A 9,345-nucleotide genomic window follows, 5' to 3' on the forward strand; every position below is an offset into this window, starting at 1 on the left:
GCTGCTGTTATGAAACCTGTGGCTCAGGGGAGAAAATATTTACATTTTTCTAACTCATATATTCATTTTCTAAAATTAGCATATTAGTTTAGGTATTTATTTAAATTATTCCTACCTTTTAATTTCTATGATTAATTTCTTAGAATGATGCTCAAAAAGCCTGCGTCTTCTCCTCTTGCTATCCTCCCAGACAACCTGAGCTTCACCACTCGCTCCACCTTCTCTACCATCTATGCAGGCACCGGGGCTCTGGTTCCTGGATCTTCCTGTCCTGCTCCACCAGCTTCCAAATCGGCTTGGGGTCCAGGGTCCTGACTGCGGGAATGGCTGGGGTTCTGGCAGGAATTGGAGGCATCCAGAATGTGGAGACGATGCAAAGCCTGAACAACTGGCTGGCCTCCTACCTGGACAGACTGAGGAGCCTGGAGACTGAGAACTGGAAGCTGGAGAGCAAAATCCAGGAGCACCTGGAGAAGAAGGGACCCCAGGTCAGAGACTGGGGCCATTACTTCAAGACCATCGAGGACCTGAGTGCTCATATCTTCGCAAATATTGTGGATAATTCCTGCATTGTTCTGCAGATCGACAATGCCCTTATTGCTGCTGATGACTTTAGAGTCACCTATGAGACAGAGCTGGCCATGAGCCAGTCTGCAGAGAGCAACATCCATGGGCTCCGCAAGGTCACCAATGACACCAATGTCACTCAGCCACAGCTGAAGACAGAGATCGAGGCTCTCAAGAAGGAACTGCTCTTCATGAAAAAGAACCACGAAGAGGAAGTAAAAGGCTTACAAGCCCAGATTGCCAGCTCTGGGTTGACCGTGGAAATAGATACCCTCAAATTGCAGGACCTCACCAAGATCATTGAGGCCCAATACGATGAGCTGGCTCAGAAAAACCGAGAGGAGCTGGACAAGTACTAGTCTCAGCAGATTGAGGAGAGCACTACAGTGGTCACCACACAGTCCGTCGAGGTTGGAGCTGCTGAGATGATACTCATGGAGCTGAGACACACAGTTCAGTCCTTGGAGATCGACCTGGACTCGATGAGAAATCTGAAGTCCAGACTGGAGAACAGTCTGAGGGAGGTGGAGGCCTGCTACGCCCTGCAGATGAAACAGCTCAACAGGACCCTGATGCACCTGGAGTCCAAGCTGGCACACACCCGGACAGAAGGGCAGCACCAGGTCCAGGAGTAGGAGGCACTGCTGAACATCAAAGTCAAGCTGGAGGCTGAGATCGCCACATGCCACGCCCTGCTGGAAGATGGTGAGGACTTCAATCTTAGTAATGCCCTGGACAGTAGCAACTCTATGCAAACCATCCAAAAGACCACCACCTGCCAGAGAGTGGATGGCAAAGTGGTGTCTGAGACCAATGACACCAAAGTTCTCAGACATTAAGCCAGCAGAAGCAGGGTACCTTTGGGGAGTAGGAGGCCAATAAAAAGTTCAGAGGTTAAAAAATAAAAAAAGAATGATGCTCAAAGATATTTGTTCCCATATTTCCAGTTACTTCCTTCCTTCCAGCTTTCCTGAATATCTTATTTTATTGTATTATAAATAACTTTTTAGGTGCACTATGTTACTCTTTCAAAAAAACTCTTTTAAGTGTTTTTTAAAGCTCAGTAAAATTTAATGGAAAAAAACAGTTCATAATACAAATAGTTTGTTAAGGTCCATTACACTAGTTTGAGGAAAATAATTAATATTAAAAGATAAATAATTAATATTAAAAGAAATGTTTTATGAAATTCAACTCTTTCACTCACCTAGCATTTAAGACCCATTTTTGAAAACAAAATTATTAAGTATAATCAGAACTTATAAAAAATTACACAAGTAAAGTGAGTTAATGACTATATCCCTGAAGCAATAAAATTTCTGTACATGTTTCAAAAATTGATAAAATAGTTTAATCACTCAGTTAAGTAAATTTGAATAAACAATTGTTATATACTTACCATTGGGTAAATAGGAATTTTTTTTAATGCTATGTGATATGGTTTGTTTGTATCCACAATCAAATCTCATTTTTAATTGTAGCTCCTATAATCCCCATGTATCATGGAAGTTATCTGATGGGAGATAATTGAATCATGGGAGGAGATTTTCCCATCCTGTTGTCATGATAGTGAATAAATCTCATGATATCTGATGGCTTTATAAAGGGCAGTTCCCCCTGCACACACTTTTTTGCCTGCCACCATGCAAGACGTGCCTTTGCTCCTCCTTTGCTTTCTGCCATGATTGTGAGCCTCCCTAGTCACATGGAACTTTAAGTTCATTAAACCTCTTTTTCTTATAAATTACTCAGTCTTGGGTATTTCTTCATAGCATTATGAAAATGGGCTAATACACTATTTGAGATTCAATGTTGAATAATGCACACACTCTGCCTTCAAGTAATTAATAATGCAATAAAAAGATATGATCAAATTATTTATGGTGATTCTAGTAGATGTTAGGTACTGTATTAGGTCCTGAGAGTCTGATAGTAAATAAGATAATGTTCTTTCCTTTTGGAATTTACAGTATAATGGGGAAGTAAATGAGTATGAAAATAATTAAATAATATCTGAAAAGTTTTATGGCATGAATGGTAAGAATGCAGTGGGAATTCAATTGAAAGCCATTTAATTCAATTATACAAATTTAAGGAAAATGAGAATGGAATTCCATTCCAAACCTGAAAGACTGGGAGAGTTAAACCAAGGAAATAATATGTAGAGAAGCCTACATTAGAGTGAGCCACATTTGGAGAAGTAATGTATTTCACCAAAATTTATATGTTGAAGTCCTAACCCCTAAGACCTCAGAATGTGACTGTACTGGGAGACAGTCTTTAAAGAGGTAATTTTTGGAACTGGATCACTTACTTGCTGGCTGATGGGCCTTGAGGACCAGAGAATTGGAGGCACATAGAGTACTGACGGTCCCTCACTACAATTGTACTACAATTGACTACTGAGGAATTCAGATGCGATACTGACGAAATGAACTGAACTGAATTGTGCAATAGCTCAGAACAGTTGTGAGCTGTGGTGGGAGTTGGCAGTCATAGGACTGTGGTATCACATGGCTATTATTAAATGCTACAAATATATGTTGGAGAAAGATAAAGAGAGACTGACATTGTTAATCAAAGTTTAAGTGACTGTGAAAGTGAGAAGGCTGCTTTGAAAAAGATATTTATCTTTGGTATTTCAAGGGCAGAAACTTTAAAATAAGGTACAAAATTTAATTATAAGTGTAGACTATTTCCAGGCAGGTTGGGTTCTCAACCTCATAATTCTGCTCTTTCTGTAGAGTTTTTTTTTAACTCTGCAATTCAGATAAGAACACTGATTGGGATGATACACAATGTTCACAGTTGGAGTGGGGAACTTCTGAGTCAATGTCCTTGAGAATGATAAAACCCCAGATCTCCAAAACTCTCTGGGCCTGCAGAAAGGGCTCACTCGATTCATATAAGTCTGAATCTTACCCCTTATTTAGCATAATTATGTACCTCCTCCTTGAGAATAGAGCCCACCCCTTTTTAGGGATCTATCCATTATTCTTTTCGTGGTCTTCAGATTATTAACGAGGGTTAAGTAAAATTAGTTCTGGTCCTGCTAATGGAATAAAGGGGCCTATTCAGCATATACTAGGAAAAGCCCGCAGAGTATCTGGGGACTAGATTCTGTCAGGGCTGTGTCAAAAGGGGAGCAGAAATATCTTGTTAGAAAATGACTATTGTAGAGAAGATCTGTGACATAAGATCAGAAAACTCACCAGCTGATGATGTTTTACGTAAGAACTGGGAAGGCACTCTATTATTAGGGACAACAGCATTGCTGCAAAGCTCAATGATGGCTGTCCTCTCTAGGACATGACTGACAATAAGGGATTTCGTTATAGAATTGGTCTTCTTAAAAACAACAGGAAACAATAGGAATAATTGGATCTCAAAATAATAGAGACCAGATGGCTATGTTTAAATACAGGAAAAAGCAGGAGTACAATTAAGCAATAAACAATGTTGAGACAGAAATTCTCAACTGCAGAGGGTTATGGAAATAATGATTAGAACATAATGTTCTGAGAGGAAGGGAGATGAGTGGCCAATGAGAGTATTTCTCAATGTATAAGATAAACATGTACATACACCAAAGATGAATAATCAGGAGGTAAGGGCAGAAGATACAATAAAATTCATCATCACTTGCTCGGTTTCTGGACCTGAGCCAGTACTCAGACTTTGAAACTTTCACTGAAGTAGAGGCCCTCTTAAAAAAAAAAAATGGTGTCACAATAATTCTCCCCAAAATGCACCTAATGCCAATTATATGGCAATCATACAGTAGAAAAATTAGAGTATTCAGACATTTCAAAAACTATTGAAGTTGTCACTGATGTATAGGCATTGCCATGCATTGAATAATAAAATATGGAGCACTGTTTCTAAAGCTGATTCATGTTCATTGGATCCATTAAACTACCCAGAAGATCATTTTAGCAAATGCACAGCTGGAATAAATATGCTTGATAAATGACAGAACTACCACAGTAGTTTCTTGGCATACGGGATAAGAGACATCTCACTGGGAAAGTGTGCCCGGTTGAAATGTAAATCCAAACCAAAACTGCATTAGTGGTGGGAAAAGAATGGCAGAGATTGTCAAAATCTTGAAAGATGCAAAGAGTAATCTCCAATACATCCCAAGCATATCAACGTGGCCCATACAAAGGTAGATGGGTTCTGGCAGAGGAATCTTTAAATAGAGGCTGCCTCAATTGGATCTGCTATTCTATATGTAGCATTTTAAGAGATTAACATAGTTTTTGTTAATGGCTTTTTTTGCCATCCATTATGAGTGAGGATAAGAATCAATTATTTAGGTGGGACAAACAGTTACTTTGCACTCTCTGACATTGGCAGTGGTGAATGGCTTGTTTTTTTATTCAGAGAACAGGAACTTTTTTCAAAAGAGGGCAGGGGTAGGTGATGTCAGTGGGCATAAAGTATAAAGATCCTTAAAATGCAAGTTAATAGCCATCAAAGAGAATTCTTCGTTGAAAGGGCACTGATACACTTTGGCTGTGTCCCCACCCAAATCTCATCTTGTAGTTCCCATAATCCCCACATGTTGAAGGGACCTTGTGGGAGGTAATTGAATTATGGGAGTAGCTTTCCTCTATGCTGTTCTCATGATAGTGACTGTGTTCTCATGAGATCTGATGGTTTTATCAGGTGCGCTCCCTTAGCTCAGCACACATTCTTCCCCTTCCTGCCATCAAGAGAAGTAGGATGTGTTTGCTTCCCCTTTTACCATGATCATAAGTTTCCTGATGTCTCCCCAGCCCTGTGGGACTGGGAGTCAATTAAACCTCTTTCCTTTACAAATTACCCAGTATTTGGAAGTTCTTTATAGCAGTATGAAAATGGACTAATACAGGTACTAAGCAATCACGTAAACAGAATGGCATAGTTGACAGACATCAGCAAACCTCTGTCATTGAGTATTGGCTAAGTAATTCATAACAGAGTAGCCAAAAGAGCAGAAATCATAGCTATTCATGGCACCAACAGCATTGGTTTCTACTGCACAAGCCTAATGTTCAAATATCTAATAGAATAAATCAATGTTGAGCCCTCAAAACTTGTTGGCGCATTTATTAGGTACTACTACTTTAATCTGAAAGATCAGTGATTCTTCTTGATTGAGATCAGTATCTATTCCAGCTAAGGATTTGTCTTTCCTGCCCACAGGGCTTTGGCCATAGAAAATTTATAGATTTGCAGATGTGTAATTCCACATTTGATTTTTTAAAACTGTCTTTTTTGACAAGGAACTCATGACCATGGAATCTGCTGGTCACATTGCAAATCATAACATCCAGAAGCTACTATCCTGATAGGGCAAAGAAATATGTTTTAAAACTGCAGTTGATGCACCCTTTTGGAAGGGATACTTTTAAGTGATGGGGTTCCATGGTTCCATGTTCCACAATGCAGCATTCATTCTAAAGCAATTATCATTTTATGATGATGTGTCCCCATTAAGTAGAATACACAGCTACAGATATCAAAGAATGAAAATAGAAGTGTTTCACCCATTGTCGCTTCTAACATGGGAAATTCATGTTTCCTGTCCCTCAGTCTTTAGGTTTCATGGGTCCAAAGTTTCTAGTTTCTTGAAAAGGAATGCCTTCACTGGGAAACATAGTAAGAGTACCTCTGAACTTTAATTTGTGGTTGTCACCTAGTGATTACATCTCTCCATGTCAAAGAAGAGTATCACAATTAGCAAGGGAGGAACCAGGGGTGATATTGTACAGAGAGGCAGGGAAGAATTAATTTGGTATTCGGGTGAAACATTGGGGTGTCTCTTGCTACTCTTCTGTCCAAATTGTATTTCAAATGGACAAGTGCAGTGGTCACATCCCGAGAAATGCACGTTGAAGATGAATAAGCCCAGACACCTCTGGAATGCATGTATGACTCACTCTACTTTCTAATGCAATTAGGCTAACAGAGATGCTAAGAGAGGGTATGGGGCATGGGGCATGTAAACTAGGCAGACATGATAAGAGTTGCCTGCAGAATTGCTACACCACTGTAAAACATTCTCTGTCCAATTAATCTTCCTTTTCTAAGTTTCTCTGTGAAAGAGAACAAGAATCTTAGAGAATCTGTAGCAAGCTGGGGTTGATTCGTGTTCTGGATATTATGTACTGCAATAGATACTTCCTGAGCCTCCAACATCACTCTTTGGAAATGAGGCATTCATTCATCCAGCTACCAGGAATGATGCCAGCTAGCTCACTAAGGCCAGCTGTTGGCTCATCTGAGGTTTTCCTAAAGAGTTGTCTTTCCAGAAAGAGATGCATTTTTCAACGTTCTTAACCATCCTTCAACGGTCAGGCAAAATGGTGAATGCCTTCGTATAAAGACACAACTGTTTTGCCTCAAATTGGAACAACTCAAAAGGGCCATTTCAACTTTAGAGCTTCCTGTTGTATTAACTAAAGCCTATTTTTGCAAGTGCATTGCAATTCAACTCCTCTTTCTTTTGAGCCCACTCTCCCTCTTCTCCCACCAGCGGTGTTCCCCTGAAATTTTCTAGCTACAAATTTCCATCCTTAAGTCCATTTCTAGGACGTCCTGCCAAATACAGGAACCAGGAACAAAAGCAAATTAGAAGACACATGCAAAGAACTTAGTTGATGTTTATGGTGCTTTGGGATCTGCAGGAGCCTCGTTGGATACACGGACTTGGAGCTCATTAAGATGATCTGAGCTGGAGATGTATTTCGAAGACAGCCTCATAGAGATGGTAATTGAAGTAATGGGAATAAAGGAGATCACCTAGTGCAAGTGTTAAAGTGAGAAAAGATGAAAGCCTAGGACAGAATTCTGAAGAAACAGCAAATTCTATGGGTGGATGAACCCATATTGTGGATATTCAGGATGGAAAAAAAAATCATTTAAGAAGAAGGGTCCTCAATCAATGTAACTAATGCTGACAAGTCAGGATAAATAAAGTATGAAGAGCTACCCTTTACAGAAAAGTTAGCACTGGTCTGTTGGACAAGAGCAAAATACAGTGGTGGAGGCAGGAAATCAGATTGCAGTAGCATAAACAATATGTGATAAAGACCTGGAATCATTGACTTACGTCTTTTAAGAGATTTAATTGTGAAAGGGAAAGATGACTGAAATGAGACGTGGGATTTAACGAAGTTTTACAATTTTTATTTATTTAGTAGAGATGGAGTTTCTCCATGTTGGTCAGTCTGGTCTCGTACTCCCAATCTTAGGTGATCCACCTGCCTCGGCCTCCCAAAGTGCTGAGATTACAGGCATGAGCCACCACGCCTGGCCTAAAACCTTTTGATGTTCACAATCCACAGGGGGAAAGAAGTTTAGCTACTTTTAAAGAGCTGACTATTAATTGTTTGATTACTTTGGGCTACATTTAAGTTATGAAGTCCTGGGTAGTAGCTAGGAGTTGATTTAGTTCTACTTCTTAGACAAGGTATTATACTTACATAGCTGTTAATGATTTCTACATGGCTTTCTAATTGTTGAATTTCTATTGACTCTTGGTCAAAATCACCAGGTAACTAGTCACAAATACCTGTCCAATAGGGAAGAGCAGGGATAAAGTAATCAGATAGTGTGGCAGAGTTTTACCTTAGTATAATACATTCTATCAGGCAGAAGTCAAATGTTCAATCAACAGCAGATCACTGACTGCAGTGAAAAACATCAGGGAATTGTTTTGAAGGTGAAGATTGTATAATGGGTTAAAATAAAATAATGCCATTTTTTGTTGTTGTTGTCGAGAGGGAGTTGCTGTGTTGCCCAGGCCGGAGTGCAGTGGCATGATCTCAGCTCACTGCAACCTCCACCTCCCAGGTAGAAGCGATTCTCTTGACTCAGCCTCCAGAGTAGCTCGGATTACAGGTGTGCACCACCACGCTCTGCTAACTTTTGTATTTTTAGTAGAGATGGAGTTTCACCATCTTGAACTCCTGTTGGTCAGGCTGATCTTGAACTCCTTCCTGACCTCATGCAATCCACCTGCCTCAGCCTCCCAAAGTGCTGCGATTACAGGCATGACTCACTGCACCTGGCCTCATTTGTTTTGAATGTCAATTTTGAAGAAGCACACTCTACATGTTTGAATAATTTGTTTTGAAAACATTATCAAGAACATAAACTTTATTTGATGTCAAAGTTAAATTCAGCTTGACAGTGTGAAATAAATGTGAGGATAAGGAAACGAATAATTGCTTTGCATAAAGTCAGTAGTCTCTGTGTTGATTGAATTGATATAAAGGCAAGTTGTGGCTGGAAATCAAATGTATAGAGAAAATAAAGCAGTGAAGGATTTCTATGTGTACTAGATCTTGTTACTACCACCTCAAAAGAAAGCTGCATTTTTTTTTTTTTGTTCTTTGTGTTTCTATCCCCTGCAGTTGTTGATAATTGATAAAGTGGTATAAATCCTACTTGATGACAACCATTCAATAACCTGGTCAACTACCTTTGATTTGTAGCTTCCATTAAATAGATAAGCTAGACAAATCATATGGTACACAATGGACTTGAAAAGCTAAGAAATTAAGTCATCTGATGACAGTGCTAAAACTGGAAAGACATGTGCTTCATGGCATGATCACACACTGGACCTTGAGCAAGGCAGAGAAATCAAAGGCAGACGCTCCAGAGGGAGACACACTTGCAAGGAGAGACTGAGGTGAGGGAAAGAGAAAGAAGAAAGAAACAGAAAGGGAAGGAGGTGGGGAAGAGGGGGAGAGAGAGAGAGAGAGAGAGAAGGAGGAGTAGAAG

General features: G+C 39.7%; 1 pseudogene; it reads left to right on the forward strand.

The window, feature by feature from the left end:
• Positions 1-323: 323 nt before the first annotated feature.
• Positions 324-1,463, forward strand: LOC111552967 (annotated as a pseudogene).
• Positions 1,464-9,345: the final 7,882 nt, after the last annotated feature.

Source organism: Piliocolobus tephrosceles, chromosome 19 (assembly GCF_002776525.5).
Source record: "Piliocolobus tephrosceles isolate RC106 chromosome 19, ASM277652v3, whole genome shotgun sequence".
Taxonomy (NCBI): domain Eukaryota; kingdom Metazoa; phylum Chordata; class Mammalia; order Primates; family Cercopithecidae; genus Piliocolobus; species Piliocolobus tephrosceles.